This window comes from Stegostoma tigrinum, chromosome 32, assembly GCF_030684315.1.
Source record: "Stegostoma tigrinum isolate sSteTig4 chromosome 32, sSteTig4.hap1, whole genome shotgun sequence".
NCBI classification, from domain to species: Eukaryota; Metazoa; Chordata; class Chondrichthyes; order Orectolobiformes; family Stegostomatidae; genus Stegostoma; species Stegostoma tigrinum.
In genome coordinates this window covers 37279708-37296567 of record NC_081385.1, presented here as the reverse complement: position 1 = coordinate 37296567, position 16860 = coordinate 37279708, and the positions used below count along the sequence as shown (strand labels likewise).

The 16860-nt window shown below is 39.9% G+C and overlaps 1 protein-coding gene across 4 annotated transcripts in view; it reads left to right on the top strand.

Annotated features, from left to right (window-relative positions):
* Window positions 1-16860, top strand: part of LOC125466930 (rho GTPase-activating protein 32-like) — a 511751-nt gene that overhangs the window by 82923 nt on the left and 411968 nt on the right. For 2 of the 4 annotated variants that reach the window (XM_059638930.1, XM_048562116.1), the window contains exon 2: window positions 11123-11186. The exons of 1 other annotated variant lie outside the window; for it this stretch is intronic. The gene's annotated coding sequence lies outside the window, so the exon portion shown is untranslated. Of the gene's footprint in view, window positions 1-11122; window positions 11221-16860 lie in introns of all 4 variants that reach the window. One more of the 4 variants, XM_048562117.1, reaches the window with a different exon arrangement.

Below are 16860 nucleotides of genomic sequence, written 5' to 3'. Positions count from 1 at the left end.
TTGCTGGGCAGCTTATTTAGTCATTTTTCAGTCGTGAATGTCCACTCAGCATCAAGACATTACAAGAACTAAGTTCAAGAGGAAGTACATCAGTACCTCAGCCATAAAGCATCTAAATCAAAGCGGAAAAATTCTTCAAGCATCTCGCAACCAACTTGGAAAGCCTTCTCACACACAACTCCATTTCAGAGCAATGGCTCAAACAAAGTCCTTACTAGACACTTGGTAGCACTAGAAAACTATAAGTTATAGAAACTAGATGCATTGGATTTGTGCATTGTCATCACCTGAAGTGATTTGACAAAAGCAGTGCAGAAATATACGACCTTCTGGGACATAAACAAGCAGTCTTCATTGCCAGGTAGAACAAACCAAGGTCACACATCACAAAAGCAGAATCCCAGCAGCTTAAGGCTGATACTCAAAGACAAATGCAAAAAAGGCAAGTGGGGACAGGGAGCTGTCACAAATTGTCCATCAAACTATATCACACTGAGTCTAAGCACCTCAATGATGAGGCAGAGAAGGAAAGATATCAAGCAAATTCTGCATTCCAGATTGCTCTATCATGTGCCACCCCCTGCTCCATGTGCCCAAAGATCCGTGAGTTTGGAATTGACCTGTTGAAACACACGAAGAGCCATGGAAGAACATGAGCAGACATCAACTGCGAATTGAGGGACAATTGATAGCAATTAGGGACTTCTTGTTACTGCCTGGAATTCGCTATTCTGTCAGACCTGAGATTTTGGTTATTTTAAAACTTAATTTGGATCAATCCTTGTACGATGTTTTACTGCTCTGAGGAGGGGAGTTTAGTTGACCGTTATACGAAACCTTATTCATAAAAATGTTAGTGTGTTCGACATGTAATGTTGGTATTGCTTCTGAATTGATGATGAAGTGTGTGTGTTGGCTTTGCCTAATTACCTGGGACTTGTCTAAGTGTCCTGTTATAACATTATTAAAGACATATAACAGGGCACTTGGATAAGTCAAAGTGATTGGGCTGAAGTACCATGGTTTTCATAGAATCATACAGTACTAAAGAGGCCCTTCAGCCCATTTAGTATGTAGAGCCAAAGCTGTACTAAATCTGCACTATACCCATGGCCTTTAATGTTGAGACATTTCAAGCGCTCATCCAAATTCTTTTTAAAGGATCTGAGGGTTCAGCTGCAGCCACCCTCCCAGGCAGTGCATTCCGGACCCCAACCAGCCTCTGGTAAAAGTTTTTTTTTGTTCAAATTCAATCTAAACCCTCCCTGACCCCTTTGTGGGTGACCTGTCAACTAAAGGGCACAGCTGCTTTTTATTGATTGGGTTTGCTTAATTTTAAACTCTTTTATCAAGACCCCTCTCAACCTTCTCTGCTACAAAGAAAATAATCTGAGCCTATTCAGTCTTTCTTTGAAGCTAAAATAAACCACATCACAGTCAACATCCTGATGAATTTTCTTTGCGCACTCTCCAGTGCAGTTACATCCTTTCCATAGTTTGGTGACCAGAACCATGCAATACTCCACCTGCGTATAAACCGGTGTCCCGTACAGCTACAAAATAACTTTCCTGCTCTTATAATCTATGCCTCAACTGATTAAAAGTGAAAATTCCATATGCTACTAAACTACCCTATAACCCGCAATGTCACCTTCCAGGTATTTGTGGACAAACATCCAAAGAGCCCACTCTCCCTCTGAGCTGCTTAGTGACCTGCCATTCACTGAGTACTTATTACTTCTTCAAGGTACATCATCTCACACTTAATCGGGGGTAAATTCCACCGACCAATGTTTATATCTCCCTGCAACTGAAGACAATCTTCCTCACTGTTAGTCATCTGGCCAATCTTTGTCATTTTAAGACTAGCTCAGCTACATTGTTTGTGTATAAAAGGAGGTGTATAAAAGAAAGTGTATAAAAATAAGGGAGCCAGTACTGATCCCTATGGTACATTACTGGACACAGGCCTCCAGTCACACAAACAACCTTCTATCACCAACCTCTGTCTCCTGACACTATATCAATTTTGGATTCAGATTGCCAAGTTTCCCTGGATCCCATTGCTTTTACTGTCAATATCAGTCTCCAATGTGAAACCTTTGCTAAAGGATTTCCTGAAATCCTTATAAACTAAACCAACTGTACGACCTTCATCTGCACACTTAGTCAGTTCTTCAGAAAGATTCACCCAGATTTGTTAGGCATGATATCCCTCTGACAAAGCCAAACTGACTACCCCCGATCAAACCTTGCTTCTCCAAATAGCAATTAATTCTCTCCTTCAAACCTTTTTCCAAGAGCTTCCCTACCATTGATGTGAGACTCAAGGGACTGTCATTCCTTGATTTATCTCTACTATCATTTTGGAAAGTGGAATCCTATTAGCTGTCTTTTTAGTCCTTTGACAACTCCCCTGTCGCCAGACAGGACTTAAAAGTTTGGGCCAGGGTTGCTGTGGTTTCCTCCCTTGCCTCCCAGGGCTGCCTGTGATAGGGAATTGGGTTTAACTAATTTATTGGAGGTTTTGAAGATTTCCTTTGTGCTGGGAACCAGTGAATGTATTGTACTTAGCTTTCCAAAGGCATTTGCTAAGGTGCCACATTAAAGGTTTTGAAGTAAAATGATAGCTGATTGAGTTGGATGTAATATATTGGCATGGATTGAAGATTGGCTGGTTAATGAGAAGCAGAGTTGTAGGAATAAATAAAAACCAAGAGAACTGTAGATACTGTAAATCCAAAACAAAAACAAAGTTGCTGGAAAAGCTCAGGAGGTCTGCCAGTATCTGTGAAGGATAAAACAAAATTAACGTTTCGAGTCCGGTGACCCATCCTCAGAACAGACCCTTGCTGTTCTGAGGAAGGGTCACCAAACCCAAAACATTAATTCTGATTTTCCCTTCACAAGTGCTGGCTGACCTGCTGAGCTTTTCCAGCAACTTTGTTTTTGTTGTTGTAGGAATAACTGTCTCTTTCAGACTGACAGGTTGTCATGAGTAGTGTACCACAGGGATTAGTGCTGGGGCCTCAACTCTTATGATAAATGGTTTGGTTGAATGGACTGAATGAACCATCACTAAATTTGCTAATAATACAAAGCTAAGTCGGAAACTGTATTGCGAAGAAGACTGGAGTCTACAAATGGATAGGTTAATTAAAGTGTAACGTAGGAAAATGTGAAATTGTCTATTTTGGCAGAACAAATGAAAAAACATGTTATCAAAATGATAAGTTGCAGAGTTTGAGATGCAGGGAGATTTGAATGTCCTAGTGCATGAATTGCAGAAGGTCACTGCAAGTCTAGAAAGTAATCAGGAAAGCTAACATAGTGTGTTTTATAGCCAAGAGAATTAAATGCAAGAGTAGAGAGGTTGTACTTCAGATATTCGAGACATTGGTGAGACACATCTGGAGCACTCTGTACCGGGCTGGTCACCAAATTTATGGAAGGCTATTATCCTGTTGGAAGTAGTTCATTGAAGGTTTATCAGACTAATACCTGGAAAAAGCAGTTTGCCTTATGTGGAAAGATAGACAGGTTAGACCTGTAATCTCTGGAGATTACAGGAGTCAAAGGTGTATGATATATGCATTGTGGTATTATTTTTCTGATGAACATTGTTGCGACCATGTTGTACACAATGAACTGGAATTGGGTGGGTGATGTTTGTGGGATGAGTTTTAAAAATATCCTTTTCTTTAAAACCTGTTATGTTTTAACCCCTTTACTTTCCCAAAAGTTCGTACTGTGTTAACTTGCTATGATCTCAGAGAGTAACTTAATAAATGAGCCAAGATGTTAAGTGCCAACAGGAGATTCAGATTGGAAAATGTATTGCAGGCAAATTTCACCTGTCATCACTCAGCACTTGTGTGGACATGTGCTTTTCAGCAGGGATTAATGACAAGTGATTCATATAGGAATACTGTCTGGGCATAAGATCAATTGAAGTCTTTACAACTTTGGTCTCCTTACCAAAGAAAGGAAATAATTGCCTTAAAGGGAGCCCAGCAGTGGTTCACTAGATTAAATCATATGCTTAAAGGGACACTGGAGCTAGCCTATACTTTTCTGGAGTTCAGAAGAAGAAGAGTGATATCATTAAAATCCTTAGGGTTTAGCAGGATTGATGTTGAGAGGCTGTTTTGTCTTAGATTAAATTAAAAATCTAAAATGGCAAGTTGCACTCTTTTAAACTTAAGGCTGACTGATTATAGACCTACACTGACTATTTGAATCACACACTTGAATATTGTACATGAAATAGCAGCATTACTCTGATTTTGAGTTGATGGTGGAATTTTGGGGCTTAGTTTTTAGTAATTGTAATTGTCCTGCCCATGTGAACATTTCAATCCAGTGCTAAATTAACTTGGGATGTAGGTGATCCTCTGTGCTCAGTGTCTTTGTCAGTGTCAGTGTTCAAGTGTAATTCTGAATCATGGCCATGTTATTGGACTGTATTAAAACCTGTATTACATTTTTGTATGTTTCTCATTCACTCCAGTTGGTCAGTACTGTAAGGTAGGTGAGGTGTAGATATTAAAGTTCCTTTGGTAAACCAGAGTTAACTTAGTACTAAGATAACAAAGTGTGAAGCTGGATGAACACAGTAGGCTAAGCAACATCTCAGGAGCACAAAGGCTGAAGTTTCAGGCCTAGACCTGATCACACTCTTAACTTAGTACTACTTTTAACATATTTCAGAATATTTGGGTGCAGCATAATATTTCTTTCATCTGTAAATTAAACATTAAGCAAAGCTCATTGTATTTGAGATTCTCGTAGGATCCTTTGATTATTGGCTAAACCCTTATAGTGACACAGGGAAAACTGTACTGACTTTCAGATAAGGTGTTAAACTGAGGCCGAACTGACTTTCTCTACTGGCTACAAAGAATTCTAGGACACCATTCAAAGCAGAGAAGGGGATTTCCTTCATTGCAACTATGACTATAATTCAAAGATACTCAATTGGTTGGGGATCGCTTTAGGTTATGAAAGGTAATATAGAAATACAACTTCTTCTAATTATGCAAAAAGGTGAGTTTCTTCTCAGGAGTTCTAATACATCACAGGTGCACTCTTGCAATTGAAGAGGTTTAGAATAATCTGTTGAGCAGGTTTTCACCTTCTGCCATAGGGCATGATGCATCATATTCTGTGATTCTGTAACTTTGAAAGGATAGAGCTTCACTTGGCCAGAAGTGAAGTATGTTTACTGTTGAATATGCATGTATGACTGGGTTTCACTTGATGATTGAGTTTTGACGTTAAAGCTATGGTTATGGCTCAGATTGATTTGCAGCACTTCGTAGAATATAAAAGGTTAGCATACCTTTGAGATGAATGGAGCATGAGAAATTAGGTTGATTGTGTGAAAAAGTGCGTGTAACTGATCCAGACTTTTGTAAATACATTAAAAGTTTCATCAATTACAGAAGATGAAAGTATCATCTGGAGACTAAATTTTTCCTGTAATACTGGGATACAGGTCCAAGATGTACGCAACCTTCGAATACCTTAGCCAAGTGCTCATTCTTCAATAATGAGCATCAGCAGGTACTTTAATGATCAGGTGGCTTTCTAGTTATGCTTGATCCTGACCTACCTCTGTCTTTCTCAGCTACACCTACAGCACGGGTCTCTGGATACAAGGCAGCAAGGTTAATAATCAAATCTTATACCTCAGTTGATTTCTAATGTTCATCACTGGAGTTCAGTCCTCCGTAATAGCAATATGGATCACACCAGCAACCAACAGTCCCAATAAAATCACAAAAGTAAGGATGGACAGAGATGCTGTGACTATATATAGGGTTCTGGATGTCAACCTGTAATGTCCAACTCAAGGTATAGCAGTTGCTTCTAATAACCACCCTGTTGGTGATTATTGCAAGCTAATTGAATCTGGGACCTTCTTTAACGGCTGTTTTTCATTACTTTTAGCATGTGAACTTATTTCTCAAAACCCATTTGATTGAAAATAACATTTGTTTCAATTGCCAAGTTTTAACACTTCTCCTGAAGAGAAATACATTCTCAGGTTGGATTTTTGGGATGTAGCAGTCAGCTTTGTACTTCTTTTGTTCTGAATATGGGTAACTGATTTAGTGCTCCATACTTCCCAGACATGTCATCTAGCCCCAATTCACTATCCGAAACCAGAAGAGTGCACTGGAAATGTATACTTGATATCCAGTTCCTGTGTATAATCCCAAATTTTCTCCTCATTACATTCTATTCACCATATTTTTGCCCAACCTCTTAACCTATCTATATCACCCTCCAGCATTTTCACCATTTGCCTGACCATCTATTCTTGTTAGACTGACGAAAAATATTTAATCAACTCCTTTGTCATTTCCTAGTTTTCCATCATTATTTTCTCAGCCTCATTCACTAAGGGGCCGGTGTTTGATTTGACCTGATTTCTTTTCATATATTTAAAAAAACCTCTTGGTGTCCAGTTTGTTACTTGCTGGTTTATCCCATAGTTAGTTGTTCCCTGTTTTTATTATCTTTTGGTTTTTAAAATATTCCTAATTTTCTGATTTACCACTAGTTTTTGCCACATTCTGCATTTTTTTTTCAATTTCTTGCTTTTCATAACTTCCTTAGTTAACTATGGTTGGATTTGCAGCATTAAAATGAATTTCACAGGTGGAAGAGGATGCACAAGTATCTCTACCCTCCGTGATGGAAGGGCCCAACATATCAGTGTAAAGGAAAAACAGCTAAAGCACTTGCAGCCATTTTCAGCTATAAAGTGCCTGTGGGTGACTGATTTTGGCCTTCTGCTGAGATCCTCAGCATCAGAAATACCGAACTTCAGCCAATTTGATTCACTTCATGTGATATTAAGAAGTAGTTGAAGACACTGGATACTGCAAATTCAGTGTTCCTGACAACATTTCAACAATGGTACTGATGACCTTTGGTCTAGAGTAAAGAAGAACCCTATCCCAATTGTCCCCGTACTGCTGTGACACTATCGGGTTTCTACTCGACAATGTAGTAAATTGCCAAAGTATGTCCTGTGCATAAAACGCAGGAGAAAATCCACTCAGCCAGTTACTGCCCTGTCAGTCTACTTGCTGTCATTGTTAAAACGATGGAAGGTGTTGTTGACAGTAAGGTGAGAATGATTGATTGCTCTGGACATCATGGAACTCAGCAAAACTGAGTCAGTGGAAATTGGGAAAAATTCTCCACCAACTGGAGTCATACTTAGCACAAAGGAAGATGATTGTGACATCACTATAGGAGCTTCTTCGCATAGTGACCTATACCTGAACAACTTCAGCAGCTTCATCAATGCTCATCCTTGTATCATTAGTCTTGCAGATGTTTACACAATATTCAGCACTATTCGTGACTCCACAGATACTGTAGCAGCCTGTATCCATATGTAGCAAGACCTAGACCGCATTCACACTGATGAGTTTTTAGGGAAAGTTAAACAGCTCATTAAGCTCGTTGAGCTTACTACAGAATTTAGAATGATTTTGGCTCATTGAACACTTCAATGCATTTTATTCCCACTATCCCATAACTGTAACACGATAGGTAATCAGAAATCTATCAATTTGTACTTTGAACATTCTCAAATACCGAGCTCTTTGGAGAATTCGAAAGATTCATAACCCCTGAGCATCCTCATCTTGGTCCTAAATGGCAACGGACTTATTTTTAAATTGTGCCACCTGCTTCAAGACTCCCCAATCAGAAAGTATCTTAGCTGCTTCTGCCCTAGCTATCTTTATGAGCATTTTGTAGGTTTCGATGCGATAACCTGTCATTACATAGAAACATGCAAGATAGGAGCAGGAGAAGGGTATTTGGCTGTTTTGAGCCTGCTCTGCCATTCATGCCGATTATGACCGATCGTCCAACTCAATAGCCTAACCCTGCTTTCTCCCAATTACCTTTTGATCCCATTCATCCAAGTGCTATATCTAGTCACCTCTTGAATACGTGCGATGTTTTGTCATCAACTACTTCCTGTGGTAATGAATTACGCCGGCTCACCACTCTTTGGGTGAAGAAATGACCCCTCCTCTTCGCCCTAAATGGTCTACCCCAAATTCACAGACTGTGACTGATTTTTTTGAAACACTAGAGAATGCAAGCCCTGATTGATCATTCTGTCTTCATAGCATAAGTCACATTATCTCAGGGCAAGTTTGAGAGACTGTGACAGTCATGTCTTTCCTCTGATCAGGAGACCTAAATGATAAACAGCACTCCATATGCAGTCTCATCCAGCTTTTATACAGTTGAAGACTTTATTACTCCTATAATCAAATCCTCTTGTGACAAAGGCTAACATTGCATGGCTATCCTGATAGCTTGCTGAACCTGCATATTAACCTTCAGCAACATGTTGATAAGGGAGCTCCCTTAGTACATGTACAAGCTTTCAAACCTCTTGCCATTTAAGAAATACTCTGCACATATGTTCCTCCTACCAAAGTGAGTAATCTCCCAGTTTTGTGGATTATATTCCATCTGCTAGGTTCTTGCCATTTGCTAAGCCTGTGCAAATCCTCATAAAGCAATTTTAAAAAAAAAGACATTTCTCTCACAGGCACTCCCATTTACCTTTGTATCTCCTTTTTAATTTGAAGACATTATATTTGGTAACCATTGATTATATATTGTGAACAGCTGGGGAAAAATATTGACCCTTGCAGTTCCTCTACTCACAGCCTAGTGATGTGAGAATACCCCACTTATTTCTAATCTGTTTTCTGTTTAGTAGCCAGTCCTTAATCCGTGCTAGTGCATTATCTCCTAGCCTAAGTGGTTTAATTTTACTAACCAACCTCCTCAGGGGATCTTTATCAAAAGCCTTCTGAAAATTCGGATATACTGTGTCTAACTACTCCCTTTTATCAATTTTTGTTTAGTAACAAGAAAAAGAATTTCCTATTTGCAGTTTCATACTGGGCATGCCCACTGAAATCATTCTTATCCAAGTATCCATTTATCACATCCTTCACAGCAGATTCTAGCATTTTCTCAATACTTGCTATGATTGATGTAAGGCTGTAATTCCCTATTTTCTCTCTCACTCTTTTTCTTAAATAATATTTGCTAGCTCCTGATCTGCATGAAGCAGTCCAGAATCTAGAACTTTGGAAAATGATCACGAGTGCATTGACGATGGCTATAGCCACTTCCTGAAAATCTCTGCACTGTAGAATATTAATAACTGTCTGAATATTGATAACTTCATTTTTAGGCCCTTTAATTTCTTTAGTACAATTTTCTTTCTAGTACTATATTCTGTCAACTTATTGTTCTTTCCAGTCACTTGGTTTTGTAATTTTGGGAGATTTCTTAGATCTTCCTTAGTGAAAATAGTCAAAATAATCACTTAGTTTCTCTGCTAATTCTTTGTTCCCTGCTGTAAATTCTCCTGACTCTGCCTGTAATGAGATCCACGTTTGCCTGGTGTTTCGTTTTAATGTTCCTATAGAAGCTGTGACATTCCATTTTCAAGTTCTTTGCTAGATTTCATTCATATTCTACTCTCCCTTTCTTTATCAGATCCTTGGTCCTCTTTTGTTGTATTCTGTAACCTCCAGATCTTGACATATGCTTCTATTTATGGCAAATTTAGAAGCCTTATATAAACAATCCGAAAGTTCCTTCAGCCATTGCTAACTGATTTTTAAAAAAAATTTTCCCAGCTGAAAGTAATGTATAGTTGCTGTAAGCCATCTAATCACTACTTAAAGAATATTCATTTCTGCGATGTAATCATACCTTTTTAGTGTATTTTCCCAATCTACCTCATGCCTTCATAATTTCCTTTATTCAAATTAACAATCTTGCTTCAGATTGAATTACCACACTTGTAAACATAATGTAACAGTCTATGTTGTGGTCCCTGATCCCTAAAGGTTTTTTTTCAAATTAGCGTTTCGTGCCACATGAGCGACTAGCAATGACCATCATCACCAAGAGAGAATCTAACCATCACTCCTTGATTTCTACTGTATTACCATCACTGAGTCCCCTGCTATAACAATCCTGGAGGTTGCCAGTCAGCAGAAATTGAACTGGACCAGCATGTAAATGCTGTGCTTTATAAGAACAGGGCAAATGCTGCGAAATGTGTAGTCAGTAATTCGTTTTCTATCCCTTTCAGTGACAAAGAAGCCCATCCCATCCACCGGCTTCAATTTTTGCTTCTTTCGTTGACACACGGCAGCAGCAGTAACTCAGCCACAGTATCCCTATGGTGCATGTAGAGGTCATTTGGCCCACTGAGTCTGCACCAGACCTGCAGAGAGCAACCCACTCAGACCTAACTTCTCACCCTATTCCCGTAACCCTGCATTTATCCCTTGACATCATGGCCAATTTAGCGGGGCCAGTCCACCTAACTTGCACACCTTTGGACTGTGGGAGGAAACCAGAGCACCTAGCAGAAACCCATGCAGATACAGGGAGAATGTGGAAACGTTACACAGGCAATCAAGGCTGAGAATTGATCCCAGAACCCTGGCACTGTGAGGCAGTAGTGTAGCCACTGAGCCACTGTGCTGCTCCAACTCACCATGGCTGCTTTGATAGCATCTTCCAAACTTACAACCTCATCTACTTAGAACACAAGGGCAGCAGTTGCAATGAAGGAACACTGCCTGCAAATTCCCCTCCATGCCACACACTCTTGTAACATGGAATTACATCACTGTTCTTTGACTATTATAGGATCAAAATACTGGAACTCGCCCATGACAGCTCTCTCTACCACATGGGCTACAAGAGGTTAAGAATGAGGCCCATTGCCACCTTCTCACGATCAGTTAGAGACAAGCAATAAATACTGGCCTTGCCAGTGACACCAGTTACTTATGAAGGACTTAAATAAGTTTGAAGAATAAATGTGCTGGAATTTTCTTGAGAGCCTGTTACTACAATGGGGTCTCACCAATTGTATGCCTTCAACGATGCAGGTCTGTCTTGTATGATGCAGCATTACTCTTTAAACAGTGAGGTAAGTGCTGCCTAGGGATTAAATTTGCATGAATGTGTAACCAGGGAACAGAGAGTTGAAAGCTGCTTCCGGTTGGCCTCTGCTGATGTAATTGCTCTGTGTTTGCAGGAGAATGTGACAGAGTGCGGAGCTTGCTGGCATTGGATACACTGTAGCCGGATCCAGGTTTCAGGTCCGTAAGCTTTGTTGAACGTCCGCACATTAAGGCAAGTTCACAATATGTTTGCATCTGGAATAATGGAATTTTGAAACCACAGCTATGTAAGCAGGCTGCCAGTTAGACTGGCTACTGGGAGCGATCGTGTGGAAGAAGTACTGGGTATTCTGCCTTCGATACAGCGTTATTGACTTCTGACTGTCAACGGGCTGGAAGTTTTGTGACCTTTTACTACTTTCTGATATGCTGACCTTTATTTTTTTGAAGCAAGGATTGACAGATTGCTATTTGTGTGTGTGAACTTGACTGGTTAGTTTGTCTTAAAGCTGATTGTTTGGTGAGCTGTGAAACCAGTTCAAATGGGAGTGGTAGGAAAGCTCAGTGCTCCTCCGTAACTAACATCTGATCTGCCTTGGAACTATGCTGCTAACCAAGCTGCTCCCTTTGCAAATTATTTTTCACTGTGTGTACAGCTGCTCAGAGCCTGAACATGTTTAGGAGATGCCACATTTCTTTGTAACACAACGAGGATATGCGCAGGAGAGGTAATGGGAACTGCAGATGTTGGAGAATCCGAGATAACAAAGTGTGGAGCTGGATGAACACAGCAGGCCAAGCAGCATCTTGGGAGCACAAAAGCTGTCGTTCCTCTCCGGACTGACCTATCCCCTCTCTACCTCCCCACCTACACTCACCTCTACTGGCTCTGTCCCCGCCCCTTTAACTTGTCTGTCTCCTCTCCACCTATCTGCTCCTCTATCCAACTTCGATCTGCCTCCCCTCTCTCTCTGTTTATTTCAGAACTCTCTTCCCCTCCCCCATTTCTGATGAAGAGTCTAGGCCCGAGCGTCAGCTTTTGTGCTCCTAAGATGCTGCTTGGCTTGCTGTGTTCATCCAGCTCCACACTTTGTTATCGAGGATCTGCGCAAGGCACCAACCTTTTGCTGAGTACCACCTGAAATCTAAGTCTGCAGTGATGGCAAACTGGTAACTAAAGTAATTGGTGTGATTTTAACATCAAGTATTTGTTCAAGTGAAATTTACAAACCCTTCCCATAATTAAGTTAAATAGTAGGTGTCCCGATGTTTATATTCTTTACCATTTTAAATCTTGATGTATGTATTGTGTTGCAATGATAAAACCCAAAGAAACTGTGATTAATCTCTCCCTGTTTTGAGGACAGCAATGGCAGTGGCTGTGACACATTGGATATTAATGTCTTTCATTGTTGTGTCCTCAGGGGTGATTAAAACAAAACTGGAATATTCTAATAATAGCAATTGGAACTTTCTACACGTCATTGAAACTGACCATAAGGTATAGGAACAGAAATAGGCTATTTGGTCTATTGAGTCTGCTGTGCTATTTGATCATGGTTGATATCTTTCTCAACCATAGTCTCCTGCCTTCTCTCAGTAACACTTGATCCCGTTACCAATCAAGGACCTATATATCTCTCTGTATTAAATACACTCAATTATTGGCCTTATAGCCTTCCGTGGCAATAAGTTCCAGGTGAAAATATTCCTTCACATCTCAGTTCTAAAGTGTCGTCCTTTCACTCAGAAGCTGTGCTGTTGAGTCCTGGTTTCTGTTACTAGTAGAAGCATCATCTCCAAGTCCACTGTATCCAAGCCTTTCAGTATTCTTTTGGTTTCAATGATATCCCCACTAACATCTATTGAGTACAGAGGCAGAGTCCTCAACTGTATCCTTATATGACATGCCCTTCATTCCTGGGATCATTATTGTGAACCTCTTCCAAGGCCTTGCTTAGATTCTTTCTTGGATATGAGGCATAAAACTGTTCTCACTACTCCAAAGGTAGCCTGAAGAGGGCCTTGTACAATCTCAACAGTACGTCCTGCATTTGTTTTCTAGCCCCTACAAAATGAATGCTGACATTGCATTTGCTTTTTTAACTTGCCTTCTAAACCTGCATGTTAACCCTCAGAGAATCCTGAACTAGTCTCTTTGTGCCTCAGATTTCTAAAGCAATTCCTCATTTAGAAAGTAGTCTGCACTTTTATGCTTCCAAAGTGCTTAACCTCCACCTTTGCACATTGTATTCCATCTGCCATTTCTTTGCCCACTCTCCTAGCCTGTCCAAGTACTCTGCAGCCTCCCCAATTCCTCAACACTACCTTTTCCTGTACTCGCCATTGTGTCCCCTGCAAACTTAGCAAAAATGTTTTTGTCCAGTTCATTAATGTATAATATGAATAGTTTGGTCCGACCAAAGGAAAGTTTGTAGTTCAGATAACTTTACTTCTGATGTGGCAGAGAAGTAGACATGTTGTTACAGTGTGCTTTACCTAGTGTGCTATAGTGTCTAATGTGACAAGTTGGAGTAGTTCTCTTTAAATAACCAAACCACCTTGTAGTTACAGGAATGGAGCAGGCTTTCTCCTGAACATCACTCCTCCTGGACTGAGACCTTAGGCAGGTAGTGATTCTGATAACAGTAATGCTGAAACTACGTGTTCCTTTAGAATTTAGAATGTTTGCTCATGGTTGGCATTGTGCTAGTCAGGTATCTTAGCTTCAGGCACCCCCACCACTCCTTTACTCCAGATATTCTGCTTCTGTACTCCCTCCATGTTCTGGTGAAGGTGACTTGTGCAACATTGTAATTTAAAACCTTGACACCCAACATTGTTGCAGTGCATTTAACTGATTATCATGGTTCTGTGTCATGTTTAGAAACAACGTGTGTTTATGTAGAACCTTTGAATGTCCCAAGGTCCTTTGCAGGAGCCTAGTCGGAGAAAGAAGTTGACTGAAAGAATCAAAGAGCGGAGATTGTTGGGTGACCAAAAACTGATACTGGTCCAACAGTCAGTTGCTCAGTACAAATTATAAGACACAATTGGACAGATTTTCTGAGCAGAGGCAACATCCTACACATTAAAATTTCTATGAAAGGAATAACATGGTGGCTCAGTGGTTAGCACCATTGCCTGTCAGTGCCAGGGGCGCAGGTTTGATTCCAGCCTTAGGTGACTGCCTATGTGGAGTTTGCATGTTCTCATCATATCTGTAGGGATTCCCACAAGGTGCTGTAATTTCGTCCCATACTCCAAAGACAGGCAGATGAGGTAGATTGGCCAGGGACTTGCAGTTTATGTGGGTTAGCCATGGAAAATGCCAAGTTATGAGGACAGAAGATTGAGATGAGATGTAATTGAGGTATACAAGAGACTAAAGGGAGTTGATTAAAGTAAGTCTAGAATTGATGATGATTCTTGAATCTAGAATGAGGGGATCATAGTTTTAGGATAAGGGGTAGCAGATTTAAATCAGAGATAAGAAATTGCTTCTTTCAAAAGGTCATGAATCTGTTGAATTCAGGACTTGAGTGCAATAGATGTTGGGGCACTGACTACATTTGAAGAGCGAGGTTTTAATTAGTAGCGGGTTGAAAGGTTAAGAGGAGCAGGCAGGAAAGTGGAGTTGAGGTTGAGATCAACCATGATTATATTGAATGGTGGAACTGTCTTGAGGGGCTGAATTGCCTACTACTCCTAATTCGTAAAATTGCTTTTTTTATTGCTGGCTTCAGTTTGTTGTAGCAAGTTGTGAAGCCTGGAGTCTGAGGTTCAAGGAAACGTCTTTGTGCAGTGTAGATCTTTGTGTTCAGTATGAATAGGCTGAGTATAATTATTGAGACCATGGAGAGCAGAATTAGTTTGGAGTGGTAGTCTTAAATTATTTTTTCTAGGCCTCCTGCTGTTGCCTGTGAGGGGAAACTGGTGAGTCTTTGTATAACCATATATAGACTTCAGTTTTACTTAAAGTTTTGGCAAAGGTTTGTAGCTTGGGTTGTGGGTGAGGTTGTTGATTTGCTCGCCGAGCTGGCTTGTTTGTGTTTAGATGTTTCGTCACCATGCTAGATGACATCAGTAGAGCCCCTGATGAAGTGATGTTATTCTGCTCCTCTTGGAATTTATACTGCCTGGTCCATTATAGTGACCATAGTGGACCAAACAGTATAAATTCCAAGCAGAGTAGAATAACATCATTTCATTGGAGGTTCCACTGATGATGTCACCTAACAGACTGAACAAAACAAACCAGCTCAGCAAGCAAATCAACAACCTCTTTAGTTTTACTGTCTAGATAGGGTATTGAATTTAAAAGTCAGGCACCTCTCATTTAAAGTGATGGTGAGTTTTTGAGATTCCCTTCCCCAGAGTGCAGAAGAAGCTGTATTATTAAATATACTCAAAGCTGAGTTGGACAGAGTTTTGATCAATTGGGCCACAGAAAAATGAAGGGAAGACTAAATCAGATGAGCTATGATAGTATTGAATAGCATTCTAGACTTGATGAGCTGAATGAACTCATTTTGTATTAAATTATGATTTTAGGGAAATGCAAATGCAGATTAACTGGGAAGCTGTCTGATATGAGAAAGAATAAATAGGAAATCACTTTATTAATATTTTGGGGCACTGTAAATTAAGGTGACTTACTAGTTGTTTGAAATTGTAGAAGGATGGAACAGAATAACTATAAATAGATTTTTTTCCAGTAGTTGCGCCTATAATACAGGGCTATAACTGCAAGGTTAAATGGAAGAGATGAAGAATATTGAGGAGATGAAACTTATTTATGTAGGTTGGAGAGGCTAGGAATTCACTTCCTGGCTGAGTACTTGAGACAGAACTATGTTGAATGAAAAAGTACTGAAAGGATATTGAATGTGGTGAGGAAAAGTGATGAAGACTGCTTGTTCATGTGTGCTAGCAGAAACTGGGGCTGATTCATTGGCTTGCCTTTCATTCCTGTAGGAGGCAAAGAGGTTGAATGTTGCAGACTTTTTAAGGGATACATCATCCCGTATTTATTTACTCTGAATGCTAAACTGTCTGAGTCGACAAATATGATGCAAAAGTTGAATGTGTCAAAACAATTATAGAATTTAGTCCTGGTTAGGATTTGGGTGATTTAGCTAATGGCCTGATGATATTGACCTTAAAAGTACAGGAAGCAATGGGGTTGGAGTGCACTTTTTACTGAATCTCACATTTCAGCAGTTTGTTGAAATTACATTATTAGAGAGTTGTACTCTGCACAGTGCAAAGAATAAATTGTAATTTTGATCAGTTTTGAAATTAAAGTTCATTCTTGCACCTCAGTGAACATGTACCTATTTTTAATGAGCTTTTATGCTTGTCCTCCCTTCATTGACAGACTGTCAGATCTTCTGTTTTCTGTTCGCCCCTCGCCTCCACATGCTACAGTCATTTCTCAAATCGTGAGAATATCATCTGTTGATTCCTGGAGTCTGCTTTCACATTGCCTTACAAATAATGAGCTGCAGCCTCCTCCACGCCCACGCTCATACCTTAAGAGTAACAAGCCAGTCTGTTGAATCTCAAACCTATTCTTTTTGTTTATAAGCTAGTGAAAGTATGATCAGTGGAACTGGAACTGAAGACTGGCGACAAATTTTAATCCTGTCAATGTCAGAATACTGCTTTAAAAATAAAGATTTCCTAGCAACAGTGCAGGAAGAAGAATAGTGTCTCTGCTCGGCATGTTAGCAAACTGACGTACCACGTCTTCTGGATAAAGGAACCCTAATTATATTAGTTATAACCAAGGAAGATTTTAACAATCTTCTCTCAGGATATTGATGATACAAATAATGTTCATTTGATCTAAGTTGAAGGTTTTCCAATA